At 35.6% G+C, this 13,713-nt stretch overlaps 2 long non-coding RNA genes across 2 annotated transcripts; both read left to right on the top strand.

The window, feature by feature from the left end:
- Window positions 1–1,468: 1,468 nt before the first annotated feature.
- On the top strand, window positions 1,469–2,092 carry LOC130052520 (uncharacterized). Its single transcript, XR_008800866.1, has 3 exons — window positions 1,469–1,512; window positions 1,725–1,832; window positions 1,927–2,092. It is a non-coding gene; the product is annotated as an uncharacterized LOC130052520 (long non-coding RNA).
- Window positions 2,093–2,280: 188 nt separating this feature from the next.
- On the top strand, window positions 2,281–2,535 carry LOC130052519 (uncharacterized). Its single transcript, XR_008800865.1, has 2 exons — window positions 2,281–2,341; window positions 2,447–2,535. It is a non-coding gene; the product is annotated as an uncharacterized LOC130052519 (long non-coding RNA).
- The last annotated feature ends 11,178 nt before the right edge of the window (window positions 2,536–13,713 follow it).

Genomic DNA, 13,713 nt, shown 5'->3' with positions numbered 1-13,713 from the left:
ACGCGGATCAACATTGACAATCAGCTGGTCGTTTGCACGGGGAATCGCGACATGGAATTGGGAGATCTTCCAACACCTCTACAATTTATATCGTGTGTAGAACATGATCATACTTATATGAATGAAGGTAAGTGTGGTTAGGCCTATATGTTTGAGAACTTGTATGAAAGGTGAAGATAACGAACAGTGATCAATCTCATAACTCGTATAAATTGGGCAAACACGGACACACCAGAGGTGGGATCAGGTGCCTAGGAGGAGTAAGCATCCCCTGTCGACCGGTCACATCCGCCGTGAGCCCTGTATCTTGATCAGGTTTACAAACGGAGTTATCCGTAGTCAAAATCAGTGTGCCAAGAACGGTCTAAAAATCGGTATGAAACACGTCAGACACATGTTGTCAGCAGATTTCTGACAATACAACACATTGTAAGCCAATGTGTTGTATGACACAACACTCACAATAGTATGAGCTTTTAAACAATTGGATTGATGAAATAACTCAATTGAAGAAATGTACCATCATCATCTGAGACTGAATAGAATAATTTATGAAATACATAAAATATTCTAAGACTCATGTGCAATAAGTATCATTTATAGAAACATTTAGGCCTAGTGCCTTTGATAGTGATTTGTTCTAAATGGAGTGTAATGTTTACATATCTTCAGCTGATCTTTATGCTAAGGCTAAAGCCAAGATGTTAATCAATTAATGTCTGTAATTGTTTTTTTATCAATATGTAGGTCGTGAAGTCAGTAGTCTTTTCCCCAAGAAAAGAAAGGAACCACCCACTTCTGCAGAGGATAGTAGTGCTTTTCATGACCATCCATATGTGTCCATGAACAGCTCTTGTATGTGTATTTCTAATGCTATTCATTATATTGAGAAAAATAGTAGCTGTGTACAGGAAAATATATAGATTTCAAATCAAAATGATAAACATGATGTGAGTACACGCAATGTGTTAAATTTCAGCTATACAGAAACAAAACTTGAAAAATGCAGAAGGCACTGATGATGATGATGAGGAGGAGGAGGAGGAGGAAGAGGAGGAAAAGGATAGTGATGTTGATGGTGAGGGTGATGATGATAGATCAAGTGAAGCTGGAAAGAATGGTGAGAGGTGTTTATAATAACAAAGTACATGTATTTATACATGAATATAGATAAGTTGTACATACGTGTAAGTAGATGTATTTTTATATCAAATATGTAAATCAAAATTCTTTGAAGCCATTGGCAAATTCATTACAAAATAGTAAGTTTTTCTCTTAATTGTCAGCTCAATATGGCCTATTGCATGTGATATAAACATTTGTATTGTACGTTATGGACTTCATACATTTGGGATTCAACTCTAAATTTTGTAGGGGCAAACTTTCATGAACTACAAGGACGCCACATTATAGAGATAATTTTTTTAGTTAAGCAGCTAATGAAAGGATGCCATTATTGCTGTAAACCCTTGAATCTGTCTGCTTGAATAGGAGATAGCAGATATGGACTAGGTATTGATACAAGGAACATAATTCTTTATATATATATATATATCTATATCTATATAACTATATAACTTTTAATATTATTTGCTTTTTGTTTTCATTTCTCTGTAATTCTGTTCAGTATAAAATTGTATGAAAATAAATTTGTAAATACAGAGATACTAAACAATTGACTGCATTTTTACACATGTATTGATATGTTATATGTACATTTTTAGGTAGTCTACTTCACATTAAGTGTGAGAACTGCAAAAAGGTGAGCCTGGTTCCAACAGGGAAAAGACATGGTCCAAATGCTTGGGATGTAAATTCCAAGTTAGGTGCAGGTAAAAAAAAAATTAACACTTTTGTTCATTGCTATATTCAAGTTTTTAAGAAGTAAAAGGAATTTGAATATACTTCTTCTTACCTTCATTTCAGCAATGCTTTTTTGTGGCATTGGGGAAACTGCAATAAATGCTTTGCTTGCTGCACTTAATTTACCATCTGTTACCCCAACAACATTAAAAAGGAGAGAAAGAGAGGCAGGGGTGGCTTTTGAGGCAGTTGCAGATGCAACATGCCAGAATGCAATATTAAATGAAAAGAACAGGCATGTATATTTATGTGAAATGATATTAAATTTTCCCAAATATTATTGATAACCGAAATCATTCAATAAAATTTTAATGCTATTAATAAATTCAATAAAAAGCAAACAAATTGATATTAATCAAAAATTAAAGAAGTATTTATTGAACTTGCAGCTGTGAAGTAACAGATAGTGAGGAGGATGTTTCTTTTGATGCTGGTTGGCAGACTCGAGGAAGTGGTAGAAACTATGCCAGTCTTTCAGGTAAATTCCAACATCAATGTAGTTCTCTGCACATGATAGATCTATATTATGTGCACATTGTTAGGTCAACACATCATATTATGTACACTTTTTAAAAAATTTCAGGTCATGGAAGTATGATAGGCGTGAACACAGGCAAAGTGTTGGCATATTCCTTTCGCAGTAAGAAATGTCGATTTTGTGACAGAGCGAAAGAGGGTGATATAAAAGAACATGACTGTAGAAAGAATTGGGACAAGTCGTCAAAAGCTATGGAATCAGATATGGCAATAGAGGTTATACTTGTCTATAAGATACTTTGTTTCCTGTAATTAAATCTTAAGTTAGATGATAATTTTAATTCTATAAATAAAACACGTGTTCTGGTTTTATAGATGCTGCAAGATATGAAAAACAAAGGATTCCTTGTAAAGAAATTAATTATGGATAATGATTCAACCACAATTTCAAGGTAATCTATACCATAAAGTGTATTACAGATACAAGCAGAAATACTTTCATTACCTTTATCTAAATATAAAAATATTTTTATTCATGTGTATATTTTTAGAGCAAAATTAACATTTGATGAAGATCTGGAGAAACACTCTGATTTCAACCACACCAAAAAGAATTTTACCAACAAGTTATTCGAATTAAGAAAGGAAAAGAAATATGCTGCATTGGGGCCCAAAACAATTAAACACCTGACAAAATGTTTTGCATATGCCGTCAAAAGTGCAACAGACAAAACTTCATTAAAGACCCCAAAAAAAAACACCGTACGGTTGCTCCACGGATCACTGAATGTGGGCGGAGCTTATCCATGGTCAATGTTATTTACCTGGAATTTACCTGGCCAAGAGATCGGTTGTTGTGTATATTTTTATGATATACACAGGAAATTTCTCAGGTTATTACAAATTATGCTTAGTGTCTTGATTTGTGCAACAACAAAAAAATAATTAAAATTTCCACCTACATGCATACTGCATTTCTATTTCCCGTAAACCTTCAAACTTGGTCATATTTATGTATTGCAAATGACAGGTTTAGCCCATTTCTAAACCTTTGCTTTTTAAAACTTCTAATTAAATTGTTATATATCGTATATAAATAATTTCCTAAATATAATATTACCCGGCGTTTCCGGGCACGTCCTGAGAGTTCGCGGTGTCGTGGGTGTAGTAGGTAAAATATCCATGTTTCGAGAGAATGAATAAATCCAAGTAGATCTGTGTACATGTACAACCAAATGAAGAATGATCAAGATACCCCTCAATATGTCTGTAGGGTTTCTGTAGCTGTAGTGTTTGCGTAATGGTGGTATCCCAAACAGAAGCTGACACGAAGTCTACCCCCCCCTCCTCTCTCTCTCTCTCTTTAGGGTTTCTGTGGACGTAGTGTTTGTGTAACGATGGTATCCCAAACAGAAGCTGACACGAAGTCTACACCCGTACCCATGGGCATTCCTAAGCATAACCTACTATATTCTATTATAATTGATGCAATTGTATGCAAAATTTACCACTATTATTGTATGACTATCTCTACATGAAAATTCCCTCTCCAGTTGGATTACGCAGTGAGCATCAAAGGTATGCACGGGCGCCTCGATCGCCTGATAAGATAGATAAGGTATACACAAAGAATAGTAACTAAATGTCCATCAATTTCTAGCATCCAATGTGAAGCTCAATTTCTCCTGATTGACAAGGGTTCACAGGCCAGGTAAATTTGAAGGAGGTGCTTATTTTCTCAGTCTTTAAGCGATTTTCTTGTCAAGGGGAGCTAAATTTCATGTTTAATTTACTCTTGCATATAGTAAACAAATTCCTCTTCCTCCTTGATGTTCTAATGATACATGTTCTTTTCCCACACTCTTTCACACATCCATCATAAACGTTAATCCTTCATAAATATGCATTAGAAATGTTCCATTTTGACCTTGTTTTCCATAAACTAGTATTTCATTAATACCAACCAATAATTTGTTGTCAATTAGTCACTTAGTTGCCCAACTATCTATTTTGTATAGCTTGTAGGAGTTATGAGATTGATCACTGTTCGTTATCTTCACCTTGCATATTAAAATTCAACATAGTTGATCATAATGACAAAATTCTATTGCATTTGTTAATAGATATTCAACGTTGTTGATATATATTGGCAAATGTGCATCATGTGATTTTCAAACATGTGTTTCACGTGAAAAGAGCATCAAATGTGAATTCGTGTGAAATGTTTTACGTAAATCTCACGTGAATCGCTTTTCAGCTGAAATTCGTGTGAAAATTTAACAGTTTCAGGTAAAATGTAGGTCATCTGAAATTCATGTAATTCACGTGACTTTACGTGAAATTGATATTAATAGTTCACCCCATTTTCGTTTTAACAGCACTTCATGTGAACTTCAAGTAAAGCACATTTGCCTGTGGTACATCTAAAATATATCTAAATGTCGAGTTGAAGGCCATAGGAAGATATACTTTTTCTTCTCATGTAAAAGCAATTTGATAAATTCTGCATAACCAAAATACAAAAACTAATAAAGGAACACCATAAAGGAGCACAATATCTGTTTTTTACATGATTTTAGTCACATCTATCAAAATACCCTATCAACATGTTAATGTGATAACAAAGTCGTTTTTTCTTTACGCCGGACAGGTGTCTTAACTACATCGTTTACATCACTAAGTTTCACAAGGGCCATAATATCTGGCCTGTAAACGATGAGCAGGGACAGGTAAAAATACATTCACTTCATCATCTGGTTTAAACTCTCCTGACATCTTTGCCATACCAAAACTTTGAGTTTGGCTTGATAACTCTAGAGATTTTCTTTTGTCGATTTGCTAGAATTGTAAAGTCTCACTTTGACATTAGATGCATAGTCTAAAAGGTCTAAGTAAGCTGTTCCTTTAGCAATTTACATGTACATGTATGTGCAAACACTAGTCCAAAGGGTCTGAATCCAAGATACTTCTGAACCGCTTCTGTGCAGCAAATAAAACAAATTAAACCCTGAATTTCAGTCTTTTCATAGTGATAACAATATGTCTTCATCATAGTTTTAAGAGTTCGATGAAAACGTTCAAGTGCCCCCTGAGACTCAGGATGATAGACAGTGAACGTATAATGTCTAACACTTGACTCATGCATGACCTGTTGAAACTACACTGACATAAAATTTGAACCTTGATCTGATTGCATGACCTTGGGTGCTCCTACAAAACTGAAAAAACGTGGTATTAAAGGGCCTTGATACTCGTAAGAGGTACACCGGTACACATGAGAGTAAGTAAATACTGGTTCCCTAACCGAGTCTTAGACAAATGCTCAACACAATCCACCAACACTCGGCTAAATGATAAATCAAATGCTGGACAGTAGAGGGACAGAAGGAATTTTCTGGTAAGGTTTACCTACCGGTACCATCTGGCAAAAATGACATGATGTTGACTTCTAAAATTCAGAAACAGCTTTTCTCAACTTAAGCCAATAATAGTTACTCGGAATTCTGTTATAAGTCATTTTGACACTTTTATAAATGGGTGTTTCGTGAATCAAAGTCATGGTGTTCCTGCGATATATCATTATGACCGGGGCACCATTTTCGCATAAGGATGTCATAGTTGGTATTGTAGCACTCTTCGACTTTTGCAGCCTCCTCAGGTGAAAATCTCTTTTGTAAAGTCGGACAATATCAGGGTCCTTGATTTGCACGAAAAGTAACTGCTCTAGGCTGAGACTGAGGGTGTCCTTGACCTGGTCTAACGGTGGTTTGGGACAATCATCATCACCAGTTTTCAGTGGAGACCCACTGTCATACGACTGTTTGTTTTCATGTGAACTGCTATCAAGGTTAAACAAGAAACTGTCAATCAGGTCAATTTCATGATATGAACAAGCTTTGTCAATGGGTGGAACACGGTCAGCCTCGATTTCTATTCTTCTGGTCATCGCTCTGGTAACCGCACAGGTTGGATATAAGTCATCGTCTTCATCCTACAAATGTAGGATGCGACATTGGAAGGAATTTTCTCATAAACTATGGGATTTGGTACAGCTTTGCAAATAATTAAATCGTTGCCTAGCAACAAGGAAACGCTTTGAACAAGAAGAGTAGGTCGAACACTTACGATAACTGGTCCAGTAATTAAAACTGATTTCAGATAAATTCTATGTAAGGGAACATCAATGACGCCTAGCTCAACATTCTGTAATAAAACAGTCCCTCCAACAGAAGTTTGCTCAAAGGCAAAGCATTTTCCTACAAAGGACTCTTGGTAGCAAGTTTGACTTCACTAGAGCCATTGTGTGAACAAATCTCTGAGACAAAATGGGCTTATAGTCCTCCATATAATTAATAGAACTCGACTTTTAACCCTGAACATCTGGGGTATCAGACGAAAACGAAAAAAGGCTCTCCTATCATTTCTCAATGCTGTACAAGCATGTGAATGAAAGGCGAAGATAACGAACACTGTTCAATCTCATAACTAGTGTAAACAATACAAAATAGATTTGGGCAAACACGGACCTCTGTAGTCAAAATCAATATGCTAAGAACGGCCTAACAATGTGTATGAAACATGTCAGACTGCATTTGACCCAATTATAGGTTCTTGACACACAATGATTTTGACAACGGATAACTCCGTTTGCTTGATCAAGATAGGGGGCTCACGGCAGTTGTGACCGGTCGACATGGAATGTTTACTCCTCCTAAGCACCTGATCCGACCTCTGGTATATCCAGGGGTCCATGTTTGCCCAACTCTCTATTTTGTATTGTTTATAGGAGTTATTAAATGGGGCGGTCCTTCGGATGAGATCGCAAAAACCGAGGTCCCGTGTCAAAGCAGGTGTGGCACGATAAAGATCCCTCCCTGCTCAAATATCGTAAGCGCTGATCATAGGACTAGATTTTGAAGCCCTTCACCGGTAATGGTGACATCTCAATATAAGTGGAAAAAATCTTGAGCGGGACGTTAAACAATATACAAGTCCACGGTCAACAGATGCTTACTCCTCCTAAGCACCTGATTCCACCTCAGGTGTGTCCAGGGGTCCGTGTTTGCCCAACTATCTATTTTGTATTGCTTATAGGAGTTATGAGATTGATCACTGTTCGTTATTTTCACCTTGTATACAATCAACCAACAATTTCAGAGAACTTCTGTGTAGAATCAAAGTGGTGTTTTAACAGCGTAATGTTTGGGTGATTGATGACAAAGATATATTTCCCTTTCCAATTTTCTTGAAGAAGGATCTGTCTATGATGTCGAAAAGGTTAGTCCTTAATTCAAGATTGCTCACTACACCCTGAAATAGTTTTTCAAATCGGTACGAATTGAAATAATCATAAAAGATATGATGATGTATATAATATACATGTATATGTATGCTTAAAAGGCAAAACATATGCACATTTGGATAGAAACATGATTTTCCAAAAGAATATTTTAACACATGAAGAAAAGACTATGGCAGATTTGAACTCGAGATCTGCGGTTCACCAGCCCAGCGCTATAACCACTGAGCTACGATGGTAGACAATCAAATCAATCGATACAAATAATTTCACAAACCATGTATATCGCCATTTTGTGACGTAGTGTCATAAAAAAGATATGATTTAATGTAGTGAGCTACCTTCACGTGAAAAAATGGTCGTGTAGAAAAGTCATTTAATTATGTTGATGTTGTTGATTTAAAAAACTTTGCGATTTAAAATTTACTAAATAAAAATTTGGTATTTTTGGTATCTTTGGTATTTTGAAAATTCACATTACGTTCGGAATTTCTCCTTGACAGCTGTTAATATTTTTGTGAGGAGCAACGACAGGGGGTTGAAAGAACATTTACTGGATCCAGCAATGTATCCTTCTTTGCAATGATTTTTGATGAAGTTTAGGAATAGTATAGGTACGGTTATTCATATGCATTCATCCCATTGACTTGGATATTAAATGTTTAAAACTAAAACATGATTTTAAAGAATTTGAAAGGGAACTTAGAGTATACATTGGATTACTACATTGTAGATGTTGAATTAATGCCAACATTTAACATAGTTGTGATAATGAACCTTTCAAAGATTTGTCAACTTTTTTTAAAGACACCTTGTAAAATATGGTGAGGAAATGTAAACTTTATAATGCCATAGTGCCACATGAAAAAGTGAAGAAAATGAACAATGATATTGATCATGGAATCTGGTAATTCTTCCCACTAAATTTGATGAGGAAACGGAGGAATTGTGTGATATATTAGAGGAAATGATCCTTGGATTGCGGAAATCTTACCACCCTGGGCCCGGTTTTTCGAAAGCTGGTTAACTTTAACACAGTGGTTAAGTTTAACGCAGTGTTAACTCCTAACCAAGTGATTAGCTAACACAATGGTTAAATTCTGTTTTTCGAAAGCAATTTAACACATTGATTAGTTAACACTGTGTTAACCGAGTTAACCACTTGCTAATCATTTGATTACCCATAATGCACATGTACTTCCTATGTAAACAATATAAATGCAGGAGTAAATAAAAATCTTGTTTGTGGGAGATAGCTGATGAAATGTTCATGTATTGTTTTGTTTCAAAATACGTGACTGTGAGCCATGCACTTATACTTGTATAAATGCATTTATTAGTCTATTCAATTTGAATAATCATAGAGGTATTGGATATAATGATATATACTAGGCCTTTAGAAGCCTAGTTGGGAAAAACGGTGCTTATGTTGTAGAAAGCAGGCTCATTGCATAGTTTATCAAAGTGGGGGTTTATAGGGAGTCGAACAAGTTGACTTCACAATTGTCTGAAAATACTTGACAAGCCAAAACAAAATTATTTATACCCCCCCCCCCTAAAATGAGTTGTTCTGTACGAGCCGAACCTAAAATCCTAAGTTGCGTGATGGGGGAGGGGGTCGGTTTCATCCTTTATCAGTAAAATATACGGGTTCAGTTCAAGCTTACATTTCAACTACCAATCACTAGTGCTATGATATGAAAAAGCGGGGAAGGGGGGTGTCAGACTTTGCATGTAAAAATAACAGTAAACGTATGTTGTCAGAAATAAGGGGGTGAGGTGCTACATGTTTTGGACTAGGAAATAAAACATGTGGTTTTCTATATTGTTTGATTCATAATTGGACAAAATTTATGGGAGGGGTTTAACGACGATGCTAGCCTATAAAAAATTCTAAATTTCTAAGAATATCTAACTTTCTTTTTTTTTAATACTCTTTAAAAGTCTTATTTTCCCCAATACAGATAAAGATATTCATGAAGAAAATGATAAATAAATTTACCTTATGATAGTCTGTTCACATACATATCTATAGCATTTTATATCTATGTTCTTTTTATGCATTTATTTATTTTAATATTCTTTTTATTTTAAACATAACACTTGATCCACCACTCCATTTCTACTAAGGGAGATTAATCTGGAATATCAACAATGAAAAACTCTTCTTCCTAAGTTTGTGTTAACAACTATTCTGTATTAGCCTGAATTGAATACTGTTCTTATTAGACAGCCTTCAAAAAAGAAAATACATGTTTGTACGTTTCATGCATGCAAATCTTCATTTGAATCAGTTGTAAATGATACAAGGGATTTTCAAAAGGTCAAGGCCAGTGCAGACGATAGTGTTTTTAAAGTTGGTGTTTCAATGGAGATTATCATCATGAACTAAGGGCCTGCATACACTTTGACATTTGGAAGCCAAAAATTAGGTAAAATTACATCTTAAGCATGGGTCCTGTTGCAGGATTTCATATAAGTGAATATAATACGAGTTTTATTGACACCCCCCCTTTTGAAAGTTTCTGCCGAAAGTATCTATAGATGCGTGCAAGATATTGCCACTGACAGCAAAGTGTAACACCATCATCCAACTGTACTAGTTTTTTCCATTAGCTGTTCCCCTTAGGTAAATTTCATGAGATTTGACGAAAATATCAATTTATGACAACATAAACAAAACACCGTCATAGTTCAGCATCAATACACACCTCAGAATGTCTAAGCCTTTGAAATTTTCATGATTTTTGGTCCGAGGCGGACAGAAAATGAAGTAGGCGGCCATTTTTAACCACTGTGTTAAGACTTAACACAGGTACTGGAGGTGGATTAAAGTTAACACAACGTTAACACAGTGTTAACGCAAACTCGCATTTTGAAAAACAGTTAATCACATGGTTAACTTTAACACAGAAGTTAACACCGAGTTAACACTGTGTTAAAGTTAACCAGCTTTCGAAAAACCGGGCCCTGATGGTGATAACAAGGAAAAATGCTGTTCATTTATTTAACATATCCGTGTCATTTCTTGTTCTATAATATGATGGTTCAATGAGACTAATGATTAATTGGGAAAAGTAACATTTTCATCTGCATTTTATTGTGGTACTTGTCAATGAAAATTTCTCTAATTCTATAAATAGATTACGTAAGGCCGATCCTAAAAATTTGATTTCCGGTAACTTGAACAATTCATCCATTTCTGGCCTACTCATTTTTTGCTCAATTTTTATTTGGTTTTGCTTTATTTATCGAATACCACGTCATTCTAAAGATGACATCGGAGGTTGTGACGGAGATAAACATCTTGTTATTGGTTGTCATTCCTACGAACGTTATTCAAAATGTACTTGTCTCAAAGCAAATCTAAAAATGGCTTTAATGTGGGATGTTGAGTTCGACCCCCAAATATCGTACACGTAGTCACTAACCGCTAAAATGATGTGGCACGAGGTCCAGCAATTTAACAAGTCTCTACATCACATTTACTTCTGACACCTGTTTTATCACCTGTCTACGTGGTGCTGATCACGAAATGAATTCAAATACATCGATAATCTAAAATTAGAATTGACACACTTTTTAAAAAGATATATCAAGTTCAATTTATTTCTATATTGGTGAGAAAAATGTCTCTGAAACACAAACGGAACAGTACATAAATTAACGAATAAATACAAATAAAGCACCAGGAAAATGTGCAGCATGGTTTTGAGGAAATCTAAACTTTGCCTTTGTTTGTGAAAATAGGAATATTTGTGACTGAAACATTGACGTTACCATGGGTGGTATTTTTGTGTTTCCTGACTGTCGTTACTTCCTATCTGGAATACGATACAGCTGATCAAAGAAGCACAATAGACACGGCAAAGGAGTCGCATCAGAACCATGGAAAATAACACAAAATACTATGGGGACATTGAACGTTGGAATTCTTATTTCAGACGTAAGCTTATTCCGACGGGAGTAGTTTTAACCATCTATCTTCTGACGGGAACATTAGGAAATATTCTTATTTTGTACATTCACCTGAAGCAAATGCCGAAAAATGACAACCGCTATATCATCACGGTTCTGTCTTTTGTGAACTTAGTTGCATGTTGTGTAACAACAACTTTCTTTTTCACGCTCACATTTTTCAACATGAATTATCCATCGGACATTATGTGTAAAACCTTCTTTTTCTTGACCGTATTCTTCGTAGTGGAATCAGCAGGATTGATAGTGATTATAACGGTCCAGCGCTATTTGAAGTTGTGTAAACCATATAGCCGACAAATGACCGACAGGCATAAAAGACTGGCCATCTTAATTTCCATCGTTACCTCCCTAGCAATGAGTTTTCCCTGTTTCTATTCATCTGGACAGGGGCCGATTGGAAGTCATTTGAATGTATCTGGGACCTATTGCTGGATCCGCGGAGAACATTATGAAGAAGTTGGAATAGCGCAGACATGCGCATTGGCCGTTTTACTAGGATCCTTCTTTATTTGTAGTTGTTTATTGTATAGGAAGATTGGCCAAGTTCTAATTCAATTGTCCATTCGGAGACGAATAAGAGAGGGAGACGGAGAAACAACTGAAAGAGATAAAAATGTTTGTGATACGGATGTTTCTTTCATCCAGTCGGAGCAAAGCACGGATTTTGTCGAACGGAGACGAAGGAAACCAATTCATGTGAATTTCTACCGGATGTTTCTGACAATGTTTTGCGTATATGTTACATCGACCATTCCAACCATCACCATTTTGATGATCAGCCACTTCGACCATTCTATCTGGTTTAATGTTGAGGGAGGAATCAATGTTAATGTTATTCACACACTTCGGGACATGTTCCTACTGAAGTTTAGTGCAGATCCAGTGATTTATGGATATTTTGATATAGCTTTCAGACAAAAAGTTGTTGAAATTTTCAAATGTAAAAGGTAGAAGCTGAGACAAGTTTGTTTCAAAGTCAACAGAGTTTGTAATGAAGATAACATTTTATATTATTATATGATTGAATAATTCCTAGCTCTCTAATTGGCTGAGATCCAACAATGTAGAAATCATACTACGTTATGTTTACCTGCACGTGACCTTCCAGGTGAACATAAGGAATTATTTTTTCCACATAGGACCAAAAATAGGTCGGGAACTTCCAATTTGACGCGATCGATTATACTTATTTTTGCCGTCCATTGAAATTCTGCATTTCTCACTGGGTTCGGCTAAGATTTCAGCAGACGTATATAAACACTAGAAAAATGGCGAGGTTTGTTTCTTAATCATTTAATCATATAATAAAACAATTATTGCTGTTTTTGAGGTCAATACGATGATTTAACCCCCTTCGAAGTACAATATTCACCTCGCCCTTATTAGCGCAATGAGTTATGGAATAAAAAGCTTTGTGTTACAAAAGCATTTACATGATAGACATTCCTATAAAACGAATAGTAAAGTAATTGTGATGCGATGTAAACTGTTAAAATATGAATGTATAGCAAATATTTGTTACCTTTCTGTTATGCATAAGAAATATAAAACAGAATTTCTGGATAAGCAACAACTAGGGGTTAAGACGGATAACGTGAATATTCTATACACAAACTTGTATAATTTTTAAGTTTTGGCAATGACAAAATATACAATGATTAAATCTATGTATGTGATTAAAAAGTGTTAGAAGAATAAACATACACAAAGATGAATGGATGTAGTAACATATTTTGTGGTTCGTTGAAACAGAAAAGATCCACTCTGAATGTATCACTACTAGGTACTTTACACAGCATTTCCTGTTTGGTATCGATTTCCGAAGTCCATGTACCTCAGCACTGGTGTCACTAAGCGTTAGCATATACCATATCGTTCTGCAGGAAGTCAGCGACGGCGTCGTAACAAGATCGATGCTCCTCCTAAAATAAAAACACCGCTGATGATAAGGTGAAAATGTCCACTTTCATATCCATGATCAGTTGTTTTAGAGCATTGTAAACAACACAAAATTATCCACAGCGTCTTACACCGTCACTGAATCCCTGAGGATCTTACCAGAAAACGAACTACGACTGCATTTTGCGTATGTT

This window comes from Ostrea edulis, chromosome 3 (assembly GCF_947568905.1).
Source record: "Ostrea edulis chromosome 3, xbOstEdul1.1, whole genome shotgun sequence".
Lineage (NCBI taxonomy): Eukaryota > Metazoa > Mollusca > Bivalvia > Ostreida > Ostreidae > Ostrea > Ostrea edulis.
The sequence above is the reverse complement of the archived record's forward strand: the minus strand, read 5'-3'. Positions and strand labels throughout refer to the sequence as shown.